Source organism: Pollicipes pollicipes, unplaced genomic scaffold, assembly GCF_011947565.3.
Source record: "Pollicipes pollicipes isolate AB1234 unplaced genomic scaffold, Ppol_2.1 Scaffold_5724;HRSCAF=6776_pilon_pilon_pilon, whole genome shotgun sequence".
NCBI lineage: Eukaryota > Metazoa > Arthropoda > Thecostraca > Pollicipedomorpha > Pollicipedidae > Pollicipes > Pollicipes pollicipes.
Genome location: NW_023596746.1, coordinates 14,573,865 through 14,596,055, shown reverse-complemented (window position 1 = coordinate 14,596,055; position 22,191 = coordinate 14,573,865). Strand labels below are relative to the sequence as shown.

General features: G+C 58.3%; 1 pseudogene; it reads right to left on the bottom strand.

Annotated features, from left to right (window-relative positions):
• Positions 1-1,672: 1,672 nt before the first annotated feature.
• LOC119102705 (peroxidase-like) lies at positions 1,673-21,550 on the bottom strand (annotated as a pseudogene).
• Between the last annotated feature and the right edge of the window lie 641 nt (positions 21,551-22,191).

Below are 22,191 nucleotides of genomic sequence, written 5' to 3'. Positions count from 1 at the left end.
TCGTTTGTCTTTCAGTTCTCCCCACAGCCTAGGCATCAGGTGGGTGCTGCATTGTTTCGGCGCGTTCCACGTGAGTTGGAAACAGTGAAATATTGCCTTCAAGTTTATCAAGAACCACGCACGAGCAATGCAACACACACAGTCACGTCATGTTGCGTCTGACACAGTTCACATGTGCGTACACGCAAAATTAAGGGGTGATTTCGTCCGCAAAGGTCTCGTTCAGGTGTCCTGAACGAGACTTTGGCGGATAAACACAATTGAGACTATGGCGGACAGCACAGAAACCGGCCCGATAAAGTCAGCCAAAACAAAGGGCGGTAAGGCTTCAGTCATCAGTCAGCGTCAGAGTGCACGAGTTCGGCTCCAGTCGAGTCTAGGGCATATCCGTCTGGTCTCATGACGACATATCCGTCTGGTATCATGACAACATGTCCGTCTGGTATCATGACGGCATATCCGTCTGGTGTCATGACGACAGAGTTTTCATCACTTCCCGCATGTGGGCAGGGAAACACTCAAGCCATTTGTATATTGGTCCAGCCTCAGGAGATTTTAACACAAAAGTCACGTTCTGGTCAGAGTATTAGGCTCTGACCTGAGTGTCAGGTTCTGTTCTGAGTGGCAGGTTCTGGTCTGTATGTCAGGTTCCGGTCTCGATATCAGGTTCTGGTCTGGGCGTCAGGTTTCGATCTGTCAGGCTCTGATTTAGATATCAGGCTCTGGTCTGAGTCAGGCTCGGATCTAGGCGTTAGGTTCTGGTCTGAGTGTCAGGCTCTGATCTAGGCGTCAGGTTCTGGTCTGAGGATCAGGTTCTGGTCCGAGTGTCAGGCTCTGATCTAGGCGTCAGGTTCTGGTCTGAGAGTCACTTTTCGCATACGCGTCGGACTGGGGCACACAAGTATTCGCACGTCGTCCCAAGTGTAGCCTCCGGGCAACACGGACACAGCTGCGTGTCAGTCGTCTCGAACAAATCGGCCTATTGTCAGGTCACAGCTTTATCAGTCGGGTCTCAGGTGCGTCAGAATTAATGTTGCGTCATGTGCAAAACCGTCAGATTTTGTTGACAGACAGACCGGTGGCCTATGGGTGAGGTCGAGCATGTTATGTCAACGTTCTGTCGAGCGGCTAGGTTAGCGCAAAGAGGACAACACTATAATTTTGACTTGTACATATTCGAGTTGTTTAAGGGATTGCCAAGCTTTCGCCACAAAATTCTGTCGCCGACCTGAGACTGCGCGATCGGATGACAGGGTTCAGAGCTCACACAACAATCACTGCTTAGCGTGAGCTGGTATCCCAGAAATCTGTCCATTCAAAAGCTCTGAGTTGAATGTTTTAAAAATAAAAAGGTGGGTTTCTGCAAAGTCAAACTTGCATAGGAAGTTCCCATTCTGAGCTTCTGTTGCTATTTTTCCTTCTTGTAACATTCTTATAGGCAATTCCCATTCATTCACCTGCTTAAAATTGATGACTCTGAGAGTACAAACGTGGGCTCCTCCAATCAAAATCTCGCTTACAACCCATATCATTTGAGCGACGAGTACAAAAAAGCGAGACGGTTTCTACTCATCCATCATTCCGGAATGGCAACTATTGCCGGCTTTGACCACACATTGGAGATCGTGTTTGCCCTGCGGTGGGAGCGCACAGGGCGTGACAGGGCTCGAGTTCACAAGCTGCCGACGTCGGAAACGCGGCGTCTCACAGCGCAGCCCGCACCGGGGCAGGCGTGTGACTGTCTGGTGCATTGTGTCCAGCTACTAGGCGGTGGGCTTGTTACACATGAACTTCCTCAGTCAACATCACATGGGGTTACACAGTCGCGCCCTACAATCCCGGTATCGGGTTGAAAAAGAACACAAAAACGAAGCGAATTCCGTAGTGAATAAAGTCAGTGACCAGTGACTTAACGTGACGAGATCATGCTTAGATGGAAATAATTAACTCCATCGTCAGGAGCGTTCACACAAACTCCTCTCCAAATGTTGTTTCGATGGTCCCAGTCTTGTCCGCAAATACATTACGTGGTAACTGTCTCATAACCCCCTCAAGTATGCGAAGTAGCAAAACAAGACTGAAACGAGCTCCTCTGGGGCCGACCAATATCAACACCATGACTGGTTCAGTAAGCTCATACGACCAAAGGCTCAGGAGCATGGCTCACGCTTACACATCTAGCAACAAAAACAGTGATTAGTTACGTCACTACAGCTACGAGTTAGTGCCGCAATGTCCCGCCACGAGGCGTGTCGGTCGTCCCCGGTCACCCCGTGCGCGGTCGGTGTCTGTCGTCGCCGATGCTCTGACCTCCCCGCGGCGGCGGCGGCCATCCTTGACAGACAGGTCAGCCCTGCCACTGTCCAGCAGCAGGTCCCTGCGCAGCTGCCGCTCCCTCAGGGACCCCGGGCCCGCCCGCCGGCTGGTCTCAGCGGGGTGGGTGGGGGGGCCGACCTTCGACCTCCCCAACCCGGCCGGTGTCATCCGGGCTGGCACGTCATCCGGCTGAGGCCCTGTGACGTGACGGAGCGACACGAGGGCAACACACTGCTCCGACAAGACCAGGCCTCTGCGGCCCCGCGCCGCGGGCGGAGCGTGACTTGCCCTGCGCTGCTGCGGCTGCGGTGCTGCCGGGACGCTGGAGATGAGGCGCTGGAGCTGCGGCTCTCAGGCGGCCGGCGCCGCCCGCCGCCCGCGCGCCTGCCGGCCTGCCAGCAGGTCGCCCAGGTCGAGCAGGTCGTACAGAGGCTGACCGGCGAGGGCGGCGGTTGGCGACAGCTGCTGCGGCATCTCGTCCAGGTAGCTCTCGGACGGCTCCTGCGGCGCCTCCAGCTCGTCCTCGCGCAGGTACTGCGGCGGCGGACGCTGGTTGTTCAGCGGGCTGCGGGCGGAGGCGGGAGACGCGTGACACAGCGGTCAGGGAGCAGCCGACCCGCAGAGGGCAAAACTCCTCTGGCCCGGCGAGAACACGCCTCCTATCACGCAAGGAGAATGCATCTCACGGACGCAGATCTCGCCAGATGACGGCGTTGTTTATTTCCAGAGGCTGATGCATTCCGCGACGCATCGACCGGGGCGGGACGTCATCAGTTCTCAGATTTCAGGTTTGGACGGAGCCGTGCGCGATTGGTAATCATGCGTGAGCAAGGGATTCCTTTTTTGGAAGTTTTAGTTTAATGAGCCCACCCGCGGCACAACACCAAGATAGTCCCGACACAATTCCTTAGACAGACTCCGGAAGGCCCAGAAAACGAGCATCTCTGGGCACTACACTAGTTTTTAGCCTCACGTTTCTTAGACGAAAATTTAACCTCAAATTCTGAAAGATCTAGTCAGTCGTTTTCAGAAAGCTAGAAGTCACCATAGGGTACGTGACATTAGGCGAAAAGGACACGCCGCCAAATGTAGGTGAACGCAAAACTTAATGTCTGGAACATTTGTTGGGCTTCTTTGACGGTTTGGCTTTTTTGCGTTTGATATCTTTTTCATTAGTCAGATGCCTTCAGAGATATCAACCCCATGTGACCTAAAAAATGACCAAAGGCTGCCATATCGCGATCCGTCAATCTATCGGGTCAAAAGTTTCAGAAACTTATTTCGCATATATATATATATATATATATATATATATATATATAATATTATATGTGAGATATCTTATATATTATCCATATATTATATATACTCCACACAGACAAACCTTTGTCCAAGTATCAGGAATATCAGGAATGAAGGTGTCAAATGGAGATTTGTGTTGTGTGGTTGTAATGGAATACACTAGGTGGGATGATAACAGTTATGCGTCCTACTTGTCACACAATACAGTTATTTCCTTTTTCACAGAAAATAATGCCAGTATTTTCACCAGGCGCACGCTCCCGCCTCAGCCGTGATATTGCTCGCTAACACACACCGTCCCTACCCAACTCACTTTGGAATCTCAGACGGTCCGATGAGATGCTGCAGACCGAGTGCGGCGATACCAGGGTGCGGCTTGTTTTTGGGGGTGAACTGGAAGTCCTCGGCGAGGGAGTCGACCGCGGCGGGTGCGGCCGGGGCGGCCGGTGTCGCCTCGCGAGGCGGCTCCTCCCACGGCCGCAGGCTGACCCGCCGGATCAGCTGGCACGAGACGGGTCGGTTCCTGGCAGGAGCGGTGCACAGTATGGGTCACATTCGACCGGGCCGGGTGGCCTCGGAGCCCAGCGCCACCGAGGTCGACAGCGGGCAACCCGCCCCACAGACAAAGGCCGGCGCCACCCCATTCGCTGTGCGACGACGCTCAGCTGTGCGGTCGGGGCCTAGTGTCCGCGCCCAACGTACCGGCGGGAGCAGGCGCCGCGCGCTGCGTTCGTGACAGCAGCCGGTGTTGCGCGCGGGCCCACGGCTGGCGAGCGGAGCGGCGCTGAGCCGGGCCTTCTGACACGCGTTTGACGAGTGAGGGAGTGCAGCGGTCCTCACCTTTGGCTGACGATTCCCGTTCGCATGACAAGCGGCCGCACCACGTCGATGTCGTCTAGGTTGTCGCACAGCACCCTGGCCAGCGTCGTCTTCCGCAGCTGGTGCAGCTGGGACGGGGTGAAGGATGACTTCATGCCGCCGTTCTCAAACCAGAACCTGTCGCCCACCTGCCAGCGACGTAGCGCAGCTTAGGACCATGTCAGTGTTTGAGCTGAGCAAAGCCAACATCGTCTTGGGGAGGTGCAACTTCGTCTGGGCTTAGTCTTGGTGCATGAATCACTGCGGCCTACGACCGAGTAGCCCATTCAGTACTTGGCAGCATCAAACGAAACAGCTGCACTACAAGAAACAAGTTACCCGCCCCAGCATAGCCGCAAAAGTTAACTTCAGAAACCACCACCTGCCCGCGCCCCGTTCAGTGCCTCCCACTCCAGCAGTCCCCGGAGCGCAGCAGGGTACCTTCAGGTTGAGGAACTGCTGTCCGATTATGCAGGCGAACGTGGGCCCCACCAAGCCGCCCTTGACCGGGCGTTCCGCCAGCCCGCCGGCGAACAGGTCAATGTCGTCCAGGTGCCTGCCGGCCAGCCAGATTATCCGTCACCGGCGGAACGCGAGCAAGCCGCTTCACATCACCTACAGCGTGCGCACAAGCGAGGGCGCAACACCGCCTGCTGATGGGCTCAGTTCAGCCACAGTCACGCTTATCACCTCCGTCAGTGAAATTAGTGTCACAAATGCTCGCTCAAACCCTACCCTAACGATTGCGCCGCCCCATGCCAGCACGTGACATGCTGTTCCCCAGTGGTAGCATCTGGCCCCTTGCTGCGGGTACCACAGTTCGCTAGCAGCAGCGGCAGTGTCTGCTGCGCGGGCGGCGGGCGCGGCGGGCACCGAGCGCGCCTGTCACCGGTCCGGCGGCTCACCGGTACGCCACGCGCAGGCGGCCGACGCTGTCGTCGTCCATGACCTCCAGAAGCTGGCCCCAGTTGGTGAAGCGGCGCAGCCCGCACTCGCGCCGCCACGTGTTGTACGGTGCCAGTCCGTGGTCCCGGCCCCGCTGGATGTTGATCGATGCTAGGTCCATGCCGAACGGCTCTGCGGGTCACCGGCAGAGGGCAGGACGGTCAGCGTCGCCAGGCGGCCGAGCACGGGACGGTCGGCGTCGCCAGACGGCCGAGGGCAGGACGGTCAGCGTCGCCAGGAGGCCGAGGGCAGGACGGTCAGCGTCGCCAGGCGGCCGAGGGCAGGACGGTCGGCTTCGCCAGGCCGCCAGGCGGCAGAGCGCGGGACGGTCGGCGTCGCCAGGTGGCCGAGGAGCGGGGCCGCGCGCGCAGGGTCGTGACTGAAGGCAAGACTGATCTCGACTCTGCACCACCCGACGCCCACCGATCCACGCATTCAATCGCCGCGTCACAGTTCCCTCATGACGCGACAGCGCAAAGCCACCTTTGTTGACACCTTGACAGCCGGCTCTGAGACGGTGTTTCGTCTGCAGCGCGACTGTCGGCGGTCGCAGCCATCTCAGCGACGCTGCGCCGGACCACCAGCCGTCACTCACGCGTGGTCTGGAAGAGCCGGTTGGTGAGCTCGCGGCTGATGAAGACGTCGCGCCGCTGCGCCGGCTGGTACAGCAGGCCGAACATCAGCCGGTCGACGCTGCCGATGTTGTGCAGCTGCGCCGGGTTCATCAGCTCCTGATGCAGCGAGATGTCTGCCGGACAGGCGGTGACGTCACGGGCGGCTCAGACGGGACGCTGGCCCCTGCGGGGCGCCGCACGGCGCTGGCGACCACCGGCCGCCAATGCACCGTAGACGGAAATGTGACGCTCGAGATCCATGGCCTAGCCACCGACCGTCTCACCAGATGTGTTGTGGTAAAGCGGGCCGATCACGAAATCTCAATGGTATGCTATTGTGCTGTACGACCTGGGATGTCCTTTGGGGTCACCGTCAGTGTCTCGTCGTAGGTCAACAGATGAAACTGCCCCGAGTTCGCCGAGATGATTACCGAATTTGACGGAGTTGCCGAATTGTCACACACCGGTCGAGCTTGCTGTTGACCAGCGAGTGGCCGAAGCGGAAGGCGGCTGAACCAAACGAGTTGGCGATGGTCGGGTTCACCGAACTGTTGTAGCCATAGAAGTAGCCGTACTTCTGCAGGGTCACGTCAAATATCTTGATGACGGAACGCCCTGTGGTATAACGGACACATTAAGCCCACAAAAGCAGTGAAGCAAAACTGGCGTCATGCTTTAGTGGAGAGCTTTAGTTATGGTTCCTCATGAACTTGACGGATAAACGATGGAACACAGGAGGGTAAAAACGCTCCTGTGACAGCACGAATATGTCGCAAACTACCTAGCACGATGCCAAAAAGCTAAACATAACACTTACTGATACAACATTAGACAAAGCAGCAATGAGACAAGCACCACTATCCGGCAGGTCCAAATTCCTCATTCTCTCAGACTCACCCAGCACGACAGGCAGCCACTCGTTGTAGGTGATGACCTGCACCATAGCCCCCACCACCTTCCTGGCCTCGTGGAAGAGCCGGTCGTCGCCCCAGAGCGGGTTCATACGGGCCAGCCCGCGCGCCACGCGGTTGTGCTCACGCATCCACAGCGTGTGCATCGATGTCAGCCCTGGCACAGAAGACACACGTTCGTAACATGCAACGTAGCCCATAGTGATTGGCTTTGTACCGTAGCGCCGGCGTCCATCTTGTTTACTTTCGAACGTTCTCAAAGGGCTGGCGTGTGCAGTGAGTGTCGAAGTTCGGTGCCAGCGGGATGGCCATGAGGCGAGGAGGCTGCACCCATCCCACCAGCTGCGTTCGAACGACTGGCGTGTCGATTATAGCATGGAGATATGTGGCTTATTGCGGCCAGCAAAGCCGGGCTGGATATTTACGACACAAAACAAGCACCGAGCAGTGCACGGAACCATGAAACTGGGCAAGTATTACAACGGGTCCCGCTACACCACGATCCTGTCTGACCCGGCCTGGCCCCGCTTACACCACCACGCTGCCAGTTCTCCGGCCTCTGCACGAGACTGGTCAGTCGGTCGGCCGTCACCCTCCGTGACCCGCGTCAGACGGGGGGGGGGGGGGGGAATGAGGAGGAACGGCCGAGCGCCGGGCGGAACGATTGACCCACATCCAGGCCGGAGTGAGCGACCCTCCCGGCTCCCTAGTCCGCGCCCGAAGACGGCTTCCGGCCAGCAGCGGCCGTCGCGTGGAAGACGGCAGTCGTCATCTACCAACGACTTTTTGCTGCTGTGCGCTGCACGGACTAATTGGGACTAACTATTCCCAATTAAGGAATGGGCTGGGTGTACGCCAGTTCGCCTGTGGCAGTGACTTGCATGTTGAGATGACCGGATGCACGTCAGCACAGGGGTGAGTTACCGGAAGTTTATGTTCCAAATAAACTGGACTGGGAATCAAAACGACCCACGCGACACCGTTTCAGGTTAACAGAGGGGCATGGCATATCTGGCAAACCAGCACCCCAATTTGCCGGCAACTCACCACCCACTACGCTCGTAGCAACTTTCTCCGCCGTGATAAAGAGGTTGCTCCGGGATATGAAAACAGGCAACAACGACATTCCGGACATACGCATATCCGACATTGGGCAACTACAGTGCGTGCCCATCATGAAGAGCGCAGGTAAAAAGTTGGTGTATGGTTGCACGTCAATACTGACCCGGCTGTTCGTTGACCCGGTCATCCCCGGCCGTGAAGCAGTGGAGGTTGTCGCTGGTCATGCGACACTCGGAGTGGACATTGACGTCGCCGGGCGGAAGCAGCGGCTTCCGGTACCGCAGATGGGTGTACCTCAGCATGCCTGCCGACCCCAGGCACACGCGTCAGCAAGCTCACCAAGCACTAGCACGCGCCGGATGATGACGTCACTGTAGGAAGCACGCGCAGAGTGATGACGACACCGCTGCTCCGCGCGCAGAACGTGCCTCTGGATAACGTCATACGATGCGCAGTTCGATTCGGTGCTACTTCACCCTATGGCAGTGTTCACTTCTGTCCACCTTGATTTACCAGCCGGCGCAAACACTTCAAGTCCGCTGGCTTCCGCGTTCACGACGTCCTCAATGACTCAGCAGCCTCTGATCGCCAGACCCGGTCTCCATCTGGCTGGCGGTGCTGCTATCTACGCGGCGGGGTTTGTCCAGTCACCCCAAGTACGACTCAGACACGTCCTTACCGCCAGAGAAGAGCCGCAGCTGGTTCATTTCCTCGTCAGACGAGCCATACACGTTGCTGGCGTCTAGGAAGGATGTGATCTGGTTGATCTGGTCACGGGGTCCCAGCGTACAGTCTGGCCGGGGCGCCGGAGACGACCTGCCGCCGCAGCACACGCTACAGGCCAGCCCGACCCCGGATGGGCGGAGCCGGTGCCACACACCTCATACATGTACAGCCGGGCGAAGCAAGACGTCCGGTCAGGCAGACATCAGCGGCTCCAGTGCGCGACTCAAATGGAAAGGAATTTATTCAAGAGCGATTTGATGCAATCAGAAAATGCATCCATTTGCGTGAAGCGAGTGCAAACCTGTTTCCTTCTTTATTTCTGTGCTGAAAATTCCTATTGCGCACAGCCCTCCCCAGCGCCCCCCCCCCCCCCCCTTCCCCGATATCAACCAAAAGATCACTCGCACGGTGCGAACGTACCTGACGAACTCCATGCAGGACTGGTTATACTTGGAGTAAAACGGGTCGTATTTGGGTATGCTGATGGGCATGCAGTCTGGGTGGCGCCGGTCGGGGCCGGCAGCTCGCGGCCGTCCTGGCAGCACCGCGGCACAGAGCCGTTGAAGCCCCGCGCCTGCGCCGACGCTGCAATCCCGCGACCGGGGTCAGCGAGGAGCCGGCTGGAGCCATCGCAGCGTACCAGGCAGGATTAGGGAGGAGCCGGCTGGAGCCATCACAGCGTACCGGCCGGGGTCAGGGGGGAGACAGTGGGAGCCATCACAGCGTACCGGCCGGGGTCAGCGAGGAGCCGGCTGGAGCCATCACAGCGTGCCGGCCGGGGTCAGCGAGGAGCCGGCTGGAGCCATCACAGCGTACCGGCCGGGGTCAGCGAGGAGCCGGCTGGAGCCATCACAGCGTACCGGCCGGGGTCAGCGAGGAGCCGGCTGGAGCCATCACAGCGTACCGGCCGGGGTCAGCGAGGAGCCGGCTGGAGCCATCACAGCGTACCGGCCAGGATCAGAGAGGGAGACGGTGGGAGCTATCACAGCGCACCAAACGTGACACAGTGCTAGATGAGGCTCTGAATCGCAAACATTTTTCCAAGGTGCATCCAACATCTAGCTGTATTACTTGCGAGTTAACGTAGCCATGGTGAGAGCGAGGACAAACTCGCAGACGTGCCTTGGATCAAGGCACGTCTCAATCAATGTTTAAGTCGGCAGCGTTGCCTTTTCATGGCGTCGTGTGACGCTCGTGGTCACTCACAGGTGAGATCGTGGTCCATGAACTGGCCCCACTGCATGACCATCATGGTGATGCGCGTGGAGGTGAGGTTGACGTCGCGGTGGACGGTCATGCTGACGTCTCGGGGCGACGGCAGCGGCTCACCATCGGCCACAGAGCGGCGGGGTGTCTGGACGCCTGCCAAACACGCCGACCGCCTGCTGTCACACTCGCCACGCACAGCAGGGCCACATACAGCGGCGCCACACACAGCAGCACCACACACGGCGGCGCCACAGAAGCGCCACATACAGCAACACCACACACAGCGGTGCCATATAAGCACCACACACAGCAGCGCCACACACAGAAACGCCATATAAGCGCCACATACAGCAGCACCACACACAGCGGCGCCACACACAGCAGCGCCACACACAGCGGCGCCACATAAGCGCCATATACAGCAGCACCGCACACAGCGGTGCCATATAAGCACCACATACAGCAGCACCACACACAGCGGCGCCACACACAGCAGCGCCGCACAGCGGCGCCACATAAGCGCCACACACAGGCGCGCCACACACAGCGGCACCAGACACAGCAGCAACAATGATCCCAGACACAGCGGCGCCGCATCTACAGTCCGCTGAATGACAGCAGCTACAGCAATATGAAGGCCGATTCGGTTGCCGGGAACAGGGAAACCAAGCAACCTGCCTTTTGACAATGTAATTATGTTATGACAATCATGTGCCACAACAAAGTGATCCAAACAGAAACGAAGTAAAAACCCCGCTTGTGCATTTACGTACCATCATTGTATCGTGGTGGCAAGAATCTGGAGAACGGTGTCATGGCGGCTCCCAGGTACCTGCTGTTAGCGTTGTTACAACTGCCATCGGCCGTCCTGAAACCGTTATCTACTTTGTAACGTCCATAGAGAATGACCAACGCGCGAGCGCGCAATTCATTCCCAACATTTGTCGACAATACCAAACAAGCAATGCGCCTCTTTATTTAACAGTACGCAACTTGTACCAATCGCCTAAAACGTCACTATTCACACCTTTGCCTTGCCTCACTCCACCAACAAACGGCGCTGGCGGCAACACAGACCTCCACCTCCACTTCGCTCTAGCCCTGCATCCCGGCCCCGGCGAGCGGGGCCCACCGCCTGCAGCTGCCGGCGCGGGGCGGCACCCACCTGAAGTAAACCGACAGCGGCGGACACACGCCCGGCTCCGGCTCCGACTTGGTCGGGCAGCCGTCGTAGAGGCCCGTGCCGCGCACCGACACCTCCTGCAGCTGCACCATGTGCTGGCGGGCCAGGTTGTACCTGGCGAGGGCGGCGACCGTCAGGGGGACGCCCGGCGGACTCTCTCTCGGACTCTCGGACTCGGTCCTCAGGGGTCCGCGAGAGGGGACCGACATGGCGGTGTGAGACAACAAGCTGGCGTCCTCAGCCCCAGCACGCAAACTGGCCGACCAAGGTGCCGGTCGCCAATGGCCTGGCATGTGTTTAAATGCGTGATTAATTGATGATACACCCCTGTGGGCATGAGTACGTTATGTACGGGATAGCGTCGGGTGACAAATGAAACGCAGCCGGCTGCATATGCATTGTTTCTTTCATCTTCTCTCCATCGTTTTGGAAAACAAACCTTGAATATTACTCTCAGCCCTTTTGAACGGTGCTTATTTCACGGCACCGATGGTACGGAGACACTGCATGAAGCCGGTACCAAAGAAGTTGGCGGGAAATGGTTTGGATATAGGGCTTTTCAGTGCCGCTGCAAGCTGTGTCATTGTGTCTGGCTTGATTATTGTCAGTCCCGTCATTGGCTCAGCGCGACCTGCCCACATCTGGGCAGCCGCCTCTGCTTGGGAGGAGGCCGGTAGCCCGGCAGCCGTGCGTGACGGTTGCAGCCTCCGCGCAGAGCTGGCAGCCGTGCCCTCGTCTCTGCCGGCCGCTAACGGAATCAGTCATGCATGCGGCGCCAATCCATAAGGTGTCGACAGACGGCTGCGCCCGCTGCTGATCAGTGAGATGACTCTAAACGGCTGAACCAGCGTCGGCGAGCCGGGCCCGGTTGCGACTGAGGGACCGGTGCCGCAGGGCGCCCGTGCAGCGCGCACCAGGCCTTTCCCGGCACTCCCTCACAGCCGTCCGCAGATCGGGCTCAGACTATACGCCACCGGTCGGCGCCTGTGCTCGCGCCGGCCGATTCGGTCACGGAGCCGACAGCCGGGGTCAGTGACCCCTGCGACCGAGCTGTTCGGCCCGAGACTCTGACCACTGGCCGGGTCCGTCGGCCTTGCCGCGTCGGCCACGCCCCGCGTCGGACGAGCAGCTCCCACGGCCCGACGCTCCCGTGTCAAGTCTTTATCACCGCCCCAGCCATCGCCGGCGAGTGGCCCATATCGGCGGAGCGTGAGGCCGCGGGCCGTGTGACCGCTCGGGCGGCGGTGAGCTGGCACCGGTCAAGAGACCGGTCTTTGTGCCGACGGCTGGGCCGAAGCGCTGCAGCACGTGCCTCTTCCAGTAGGTCAGGAACGGAGCCGGATGTAGACCGGTAAACGTGACCCACTTCAACGGCGGCCCGACAGGGTGGAAAGGTGAGGAGCGAGGTGCGCTGGAGACCGCAAACGAACGGGCTGGTGAATTCAACTGTCCTCCTAGTGCATGACTTTCAAAACGATCGAAGTGTGTCACACTTTGGAGCAAAGGAATTGCCTGGAGGGGATGACTGGGGAATTACATGCGCTCCATGACAATAGTCAGCCCATACAAACCCGTTCTGGAATACATTGACTGACAGAGGTAGTAATCCTAGTCTTAACGCAATTGGGGAGCATTTGAATGATACCACAGCGATCGCCCCGGTCCAAGACAGATGGTCTACATCCTGAGCCAGATGTGGCCAGCGAGTCTTATTTGGAACCGTTAAATTGCCCATTGCCGTGGGCATAATTTCGGGAAGCCATTTGCATTCATAACAATCCTCCATAATCAGATGGCTGGCACCACGCGATTAATCATTTCTCGAGCGGCTGGCGGGGGTCATAGCCACCTCACGTATTATCACAACGGGACCCCAGAAATCTCCACCACATGCCAGAGTTCAAATGCGCACCACGGAGTCAAGCAGCCTCACAGAGCTGCCTTACTGAATGGCCAGCACTCTGCGAGTGCGAACAGCCGCAGGTCCGGGAGCACGCTTCAAAGGGAGATCAGATCCGAGATCAGACCACACCTGACGTGATCCCATAGAAACAGCTGACCGCGGACTCATCCGAGCTCTAGTGAGAGCCACGGCACTGGTGACCAGCGGCGCCTTGGCCGTCACTAACCTTTTCGAGATGAGTCGGCTGGTATGCAGACTGGCGTAGCCATACTTGGCGAGGTCCTTGGCCTTGGGGCGCTGTCGGTTGAAGGCGGCCAGGTAGGAGCCCGGCTCGTCGGGCGAGAGAGACAGTCCTGCGGAGACGCCGTCGCCGTTAGTGTCGCTCGGCCGGGCTGACCACGGACGCGGCGATGATCACCACCGGCAGTGACACGCGGGCGCAGCGACCACCACCGGCGCCGGTGACACGCGACGGCGACAGCCGGCCGGCGTCGCGCCGTGGCGGCGGCGGCGGCGGCGGCGGCGGCGGCGCACCGGCGTCGCGCCCCACTTCGCAAGGCGGACGCGCCGAGCGGCAACGCTGCCCTCGATTCCAGGCCGGCGCGCCCGCCGCGGCCGGTCCGGCGCAAGGAACACGGTCAGGTGGCGCGGCCACCGAGCACTCGGCCACGTCCAACGTCCGCTGGACGCTAGGCCACGTCACACGTCAAGTCGCGAGTTCACCGAGTATTCAGCCGACTGACGCGTCCGTCGAGTACCTCGTCGAGAGGCGGCAAGTCCGTTCAGCCCTCTGTCAGGTCACGCGTCCACCGCGTTCTCACTCTGGTCACACATCCGCCGGGTGTTTGGCGAGGTGGCTTGTTCACTGGGAGCTAGGTCAGATCACACGTCCATTGGGAGCCCGATCAGACCACACGTCCTCTGGGAGCCCGGTCAGATCAAACATCTTCCAGGAGCCTGATCAGATCACACGTCTTCTGGGAGCCCGATCAGATCACCCGTCTTCCGGGAGCCCGGTCAGACCACACGTTCGATAAGCATCCCCGTCCGGTCACACGCCTTCTGGGAGCCCGATCGGATCACATGTCTTCTGGGAGCCCGGTCGGGCCACACGTTCGATAAGCATCCCCGTCCGGTCACACGTCCAGCGAGCGTCGGTCAGCGTATGCCCTCGATCAGAGCTGTGCCGTCATATAATCGTCTCCCCTGGTATCTGGCAGGGTCTTCCGTCCACCCACCGAAGGCGCCAGAGCGGGCGTGGCGGGTGTGACCTGCGCCTGCTCAGAGCGTGTAAACGCGGCGGCCGTCAGGCGTCCCGGCGCTGCCGCCGCAGGCCTCCGGAGACCGGAGACACATGGTTCGTGTGGCCAGCCAAATCGTGACTGACTTGGAGCGAGCCTGACCGACTGCTGACACAGCTGCTTTCTACCGTGACAAGGCTGGGAATCCAGCCACCGTCACATCTGGACCGGCCGCAACGCTGACGTCACGGGCAGACAGAGCGTGGCGGCAACGCCGTGGCAGCCGTCAGTCTGTCAGTCTGTCAGTCTGTAGTCTGTCAGTCTGTCAGCCTGTCAGGCAGCTTGGCAGTCTGCGTCGTCAATAGCATAGCGCACCCAGTCGTACGACGAATATCATGCTGCCCTCCAATAAAGGCCCGGAAAATCTTCTGATCATGTCCCGATAGACAGCGGGGCGCTTTCCGCTGCAAGCAAAGCGGACTAAACACGCAGTTTGGCCCTGAACTTACGGCGTTCCGGACAAAATAGAGGCGTCGGACATTGTTGAGCAGCTCGGCTAATGACTGGTAAAGTAAGGTATAGACCGCCTCGGTGTAATCACTCCTGGCCAGACTATCCTCAGAGTACAGCATTTTGTTGGAGATGCTTCTCTCATGAACGTCGCCCGCGCATCCGTCCCGCGGCGTTTACCTGGACACACGCATGATCAATCCTCGCAGACATTTTGAGCCTATATTAAAAAGTCAAGAAAACTGCTTCTTCTCAATCATCTCCGAGGCACCAGCTGACACCGGGGTCAAAGGCTAAATTAGAACACAATTCCTTTCAACCAAGCAAGGACTGCCTGGCCCGACCGAAAGACACCACCCGGCCCGACCGAGAGATGCCGCCCCGTCCGACCGATAGACACTGCTCGACCCGTCCGAAAGATGCCGCCCCGTCCGACCGAGAGACACTGCTCGACCCGTCAGAAAGATGCCGTTCGGTCCGTCCGAGAGACACTGCCCGGCCCGACCGAGAGATGCCGCCCGGTCCGACCGAGAGACACTGCTCGACCCGTCCGAAAGATGCCGTTCGGTCCGTCCGAGAGACACCGCCCGGCCCGACCGGGAGACGCCACATGGCTCTGAACTGACTGCCGCTCCTACCAGCCGGCGAGTTCAGTCAACTTCTGCGGAGCGTTAAACGCTCCCACAGGCCACTGCACCGCTCACACCGCCGGCGCCCACCGGAACGCTGACTGCCAAATGGGGCCCTCGACAGAGTGCGCGGAGCGAAGTCTCGGCCGGTCTGAAGACGGTCCTCCTCGTCTCGCGGCCGAGCCGCTCTGGCCGGCGACTGATGCGCCATTGTGTGGAACACGCCAGCGCAGCCGGAGCACTGCTCTACTGAGCATGCAGCTCCACCCTTCCGGCCACCCAGCCCACGGGACAAATACACCACTAAGTTCCGTCATGAACCTGCGTCAGGAACCCGGCGCCCACATATCTTACGCGTGAAGGTCGGAGGGAAGGTCAACGGGGCACAGTGCCGCACACAGCCAGGCGTCAGAGCGTCGGACGACTCACCATTTGAGCTGAGGACTGGAGAGTCCCGTGCGCAGCACGCCGGCCACCCGCCGCCGTCAGCGGCTCAGGAGAAACTGCGCTGGCCAAGCCGGCCGCGCCGCGTCGGGCCGGCTGCCGACCCTGTCACGTGACCACGGTCGGCGGCCCGCCGCCGTACCACGTGACAGGAGGCGGTGAACTGACCTCAATCGTTCCGATTTCTAGACAGACTCGTCCAGGGCACTCATAAAAAGAAATAGCACAGGCAAACGGTTCCTGGACGTGATCTTGCCCGCGTGTCTTGCACGGGACATGCGCGTATTTCTGTTATACAAGGCATCTGGTTGGTGAGCTGTGAACCAGCCATCAGCACGAATAGCGTAGTGCGTGATTAGGGATCCGGTAAAAAGTGCACTTGTCTGGGTCACGAAAACCGTTACACTTAAATATAGGTGCATTTGTAGAGCACTAATCACTGAAACGCACAAATTACCGCCATGATAACTTGATAGCTTACGTCAATGATAATACTTGTGGGAAACAACGCGTCGCGTGCAACAGTGGTTAGCGTGGAGATGCCCTGATGGTTTCCTTTGCAACAAAAACCTTTCCGTGTCGGCGGTGCTCGCTCTCCGCCGGGAGAGCAGCCGACGGGGAGAGACACAGACAGCCACATCAGGAGCGTCGGCGGTGCTCGCTCTCTGCCAGGAGAGCAGCCGACGGGGAGCGACACAGACAGCCACATCAGGAGTGTCGGTGGTGCTCGCTCTTTGCCGGGAGAGCAGTCGACGAGGAGCGACACAGACAGCCACGTCAGGAGCGTCGGCGGTGTTCGGTCTCTGCCAGGAGAGCAGCCGACGGGGAGCGACACAGACAGCCACGTCAGGAGTGTCGGCGGTGCTCGCTCTCTGCCAGGAGAGCAGCCGACGAGGAGCGACACAGACAGCCACGTCAGGAGCGTCGGCGGTGTTCGCTCTCTGCCAGGAGAGCAGCCGACGAGGAGCGACACAGACAGCCACGTCAGGAGTGACGGCGGTGCTCGCTCTCTGCCAGGAGAGCAGCCGACGAGGAGCGACACAGACAGCCACGTCAGGAGCGTCGGCGGTGTTCGCTCTCTGTCAGGAGAGTAGCCGACGGGGAGCGACACAGACAGCCACATCAGGAGTGTCGGCGGTGCCCGCTCTCCGCCGGGGGAGCAGCCGACGTTGAGCGACACAGACAGCAACATCAGCAGCGTGGAAGCCACGAGACGAGCGAGCATCCCATCCGACGCCCATACATTTTCTGCCTCGGTAGAGAAAGCACATGCTCTTAAAAGGATTGCGCCTACAGCAACATTATCCTTGAGTTGTGTGCGTACAAATTTGCGGCACACTTGCCAAGTTCAAGACGATTTTTCGTGTAATGCCTTGTCCTCTTACGCTCAAATGATTCAGAAAACGTTTGACATAACCCGGTGAGGGCCGAGCAGCAACTGGGGGTGTCTCCATTAAGGTAGGGAACTATCGTGTTATGGAATGGAGGGAGGGGGTTGAGACCTTCCCCATCACAGCATTTGGAAACATGTGGCACTAGGCTTATGTCAATACATAAGAAGGGACGACTCAAACTGTCTCTGAGCCCCACCCCCCCTTCCCCCTTCCCCCATCTTGTTCTGGAGTTACTCCCTCGCTCCCGTCATTATGGGTTATGACAGGATTTAGTCCACAACTTCCTGGCCGCCATCTAAGGCGCAATATTCCAGGTGTTCGTGATTCACTTGAGATTCAGGACTTGCTTAAGGTCGTGATTTTGCTTACACTAAAAAAAAAACAAATAAAAATCGATATCACCGGCGCCAGGGCCCCAGCGGGGAGACCGCCGGCTCCGGGGCTCTAGCGGAGGGACCACCGACGCCGGGACCCCAGCGGAGGGACCACCTACTCCTGGGCTCCAGCGGAGGGACCATGGGCGTCTGGACCCCAGCGGAGAGACCGCTGGCATCGAGACCCTAGCGGAGGGACCACCGGCGCCGGGGCTCAGCGGACGGACCACCGGCGCCGCGGCAGACTGGCGCGCCGTGACGAAAGAGAGAAACTCGCCGGCCAGACGCGGCCACCGTCCTGGAGGAGCTGCCACTCTCCGGCGCCGAGCGGGTGGGGTTGCTGACCGGCCGGCGGCTGCCCCGTCACGGGCGGCACGTCACGAGCCCCGTCACACGCGGAGAAAACACTCCTCCGCCTGCCGTCAGCGCTCTTGCCGGGGAGCGCGACGGCGAAGGTTGCGCAAACAGCGGATGTTTTCTCTCCCAGGGTTGTCTGGGACTCCTGCAAGGCTGCCGTCGAGCCTGTGTCTATTTTGTATGCGGATGCGAGAAGGATCCTCACGACCCGTCTTCACGTGCCTGGGTGCTCTTTCTCGTCGTGTTATCAGCCTTCTGGTGCCATTATAGGCGGAACTTTCCTTGTCATCCAGTCCCTCATTACATAGTATCTCGATCGTCGTCAGCAAGGAGCTGCTTTCACTCGCGTCGTTTGCGTTTGAATCATGGAAGCCACCCGACGTCATTTCGCCCGAGACTAAGCTAGAGCTGCGAGGCAACGACCGGTAGATAGCCAGGCTAGAGCTGCGAAGCAACGACCAGTGAATAGCCAGGCTCCAGCTGCTGAGCAATGATTAGTCGATAGCTAGGTTAGAGCTGCGAAACAATGACCAGTGCATGACCAGGTACCGCCTAAGGCATCCAACAACCGCTGACATGGCTTTTTGAGAATGACCCGTGACCCCCAGGTCAAGTCAACCTTGATGCTTTGAACACGGAGTCGAAAAAATAAAGCATCGCGAGTAAGGAACTACATTTCACTGATCAAGTAGGCACAAAGCGCGTTCTGAATCGAAAATGGAAAAGCCACCTATGATCGACCTGAGACCAAACAAGGCCATTAGGCTTTGATAAAATCGCTTGATCCATAACTATCTAAAGTGGTCTGTCAGAAGTGATCAGCATACCCTGCATTATCATCCTGAATTGATCGTGTATCAAAGGCACGATTTAATGCCAATAAACCACACTAATCCTGCAGTTGTCACTCGCACGTTTTTCCCTGTCTTCAGAGATCATAGCTAGGTGACCTGGCAAGACATGGGCCAAAGTCCCCTGCAAAACATGTGCATTGAGCCCATCATGAACTTCATTTCAGTTCACGACTTGAGTTCATGGCGTTCGTGACATCTGCCGTTTTCCTTTGGTCTCAGGAATGCCCCCTGGGGACAGGGCCGCGCCACGGTTTTGGAGTTTGGGGCAGGTTTTCCAGGGCCTCCTGGGGAAAATGGAGCCTGCTCACAGGAGGCCTCCTGGGCAGTGTCGTATTCATGGAGAATGGGCACCGACGGCATGTGCCCTTCTATCAAACTGCTGCATGCATAATATCTAAGTAAGTCAATGTCGGCGATTAAGAAGTCCGAAATGGAGGCCTCTGGTTATCCAGCGAAGGGTCATGTTCCCATAAAACAGGGCTTCCCGTTCCAGAAAAGAGCCTCCTGATGCACACAGAAGTCTCCTTGTCCAGAACAGGGTGCTTGCTATTGATGAAAAGGGCCTCCAAATTTAGCTAAGAGGCCTCGTTGTCCCAAAACTGAGTATCCTGACCCGGAAGCCGTGGCCATCTGATGCGTGAAAGGGGTCTTCTGGTCCAGAAATGGGACCTCCTGAATAAAGAGTGTGTCTTCTAACCGAGAATTAGAGCATTCCAGCTCGTAATTGCGGCCTCCCGAGCCAGCAAAAAAGCCCCCTCAACAACACACTGAGCTTACTGATCTAGCGAATGGGCTACCTTATTCGTAAAGGTGGTCTTATGATCAATGAAACGAACTTGTTGACGTATTAAAGGGTCTTCCAAGCCTGTTCCATTACTCTCTAGCTCAGTTATGGAGGTCTCCTTGATCTGAATTTTGGTACTCTGCGGGCATTTACAATACCTTTAGTTTGAGAAAAACGTCCTCCCAAAAATTTAGAGGGAAAAACATGCTCTTGCCCCTTGCCTTCCGGTAAGGTGGAGGGCAACTGACCGTCTGCCCCCCCCCCCCCCCCCCACCCGCTGGGCGGCCCCCGCTTGGAGACGATAAACCAAAGAGCTGCTCAAACATCGCACCAAGCTCGTCAACAAGCGCAGGCTTGAAATTACATTGCAACCGGCCAAAAGGTTAAAAATAACTTGCTTCTCGGGGGCCATTCCAAGTATAGGTGCGTGACGGCGGGGACGGCTCGCCGGCGCGTGCCACAGCCACCCTCACGCGCCGGTTTCTCCGGTGTGGAGGGCGGCGGTTCCGGCGCGGCGGCACCGGACCGCGACTGTGGGCTTCACCAGCGCTCTCGGCCGCGCCAGCGGCGCCGGTTTCTCCCGCCGAATAAAACGTGTGTGCCGGCTGTTCCACACTTTCTCCGCGGGTCGCCGGCCGCCCGGTTTCTCCGAAAACGTCAGCGAGCGGAACCGACGGGCTTCTCCGCCGGGGCGCCGGCTGGGCCCGGCACGTGACGACGACGGCGCGTGCTGTCCCGCGTCGGCGCTGACTGGGCTTGGTACGTGCCGACGGCGGCGCGTCGGCCCCGTGTCGGCCCGCCGCGAGCGTCGGCTGAGCTTGGTACGTGACGGCGGCGGCGCGTCGGCCTCGCACCGGCTCGTCTTGGGCGCCGGCTGGGCTCGGTATGTGACGACGGCGGCACGTCGGCCCCGTGTCGGCCCGCCGCGAGCGTCGGCTGAGCTCGGTACGTGACGACGGCGGCACGTCGGCCCCGTGTCGGCCCGCCACGGGCGCCGGCTGGGCTCGGCACGTGGCGAGGTCCCCACGTCGCCGCCGAGCATGCCGCCGGACTATCTTCTGGACGTACGAATTGATGCCCTAAAGCGCTCAAAGCTACTTTTCCCAGATGCGTCATCATTTCGGCCGCCCATTGAGCGCCGCCTGATGTCAGCCGCCGAGACGACACGACGCGACCATGTAGCCTGAAGCGTCTGGCGCCGAAGTTTTTGTTCTAAGAGTCGAGAGCGCGCATGGCGAAAATTGCATTACAAAGTTGTTCTCGCTAGAAAATCCTGACCGCAGGTCTAACATTCCCAGATGACCATTGATTGGCTATGTTAACGGAAATTGTCGTTCTCATTTTGCCCTATAATCTACGTTCACGGTGACCTCGATGTCTCTGTAGAACGAACGAGAATTCTGACAAAGCCTCTGGGTACTCTCGGCCTAGAAAAAGTTGACTGAATGATCGCAAAAAATGACGCCGGCGATTTACTTAATGCAGTTATTCAACGCCCACTTCATTTAATTAATTAGCTTCAAAATGCAAATACAATTGCATTTATGGCAAATTCTCACCTTTGTTCCAATTGAGGTGAAAATGAAGTTAAAACGAAGATAATCGGTAGCCCTTCGAAATCAGTTCCGCCTTGCTCGTCACCCGTCCCTGGCGCCGGCCCTGTCAGGCCGTAGCATCGGACTCCCTCACCTGTTCGATATATATCCGGCTCCAAGACGTCGTAGAGGTACTGGGTGTGGTTGAGTCCCATCTCGGCCAGCGAGATCAGCGTGCTGAGTTCCCGGGAGCCCGGCGTCGTCGCCTGCCGTGGGAACCAGCCGCTGCTGGTCACGTGACCCGCCCGTCCGGCGACGTCATCGCCATTGAAGAGGCTCGGCGGCGGACGACGGCAGGTCACGTGACGCCCGCGCAGAGCGCAAAGCGAGGCGATTATCAGGAACCTGGAACGGAGGCCGGGCCTCAGTTCACGGGACTGTAAATAACATGGGCAGCGGCAACAGCATTGACCAGTCAAAACGCGTGGACTACCAGAAATATTAAACGAGCTAAGCCAGGCAAAACAGAAAAGTTATGACTCTTAGTCTGAACAACTCCATGTACTATGCTTGTGCAAAAGCCGGTGCGCTATAATGATGCCAATGCGATTTTGCGGCGCCAACTCTTTGTTGCTCTGATTCATACATCGATAACTGTTCGTCAGTGAGTCAAGCGCATGGTACGTGAAATCTGGTTATAAGTGCCACGCTCGTGGTACGGATGCGCTGTGTCCCGCTACCTCGTGAACTATTTATGCGCATAATACGAGAATGACACAAACGATGTTGGAACTCCCTTGTTTAGCTGCACCAGACATCGGTTACGTGGGCTACGATGCGTTAGATCAGGTCAACGATAGAGAACGCCAAACAGTATTGCCGTCGGTGCTAACTTGGCACACGTGACCTAGCCTGACCCTTGATCATCTGGTCTGGAAACAACACTTCATAGAATATAATCGCGCTGCATTATTAAACAGAACATAACTGCAGAACGGTGCTTAAGAATGTTTGCTCTGCGACAACGGTACGTTTTTCGA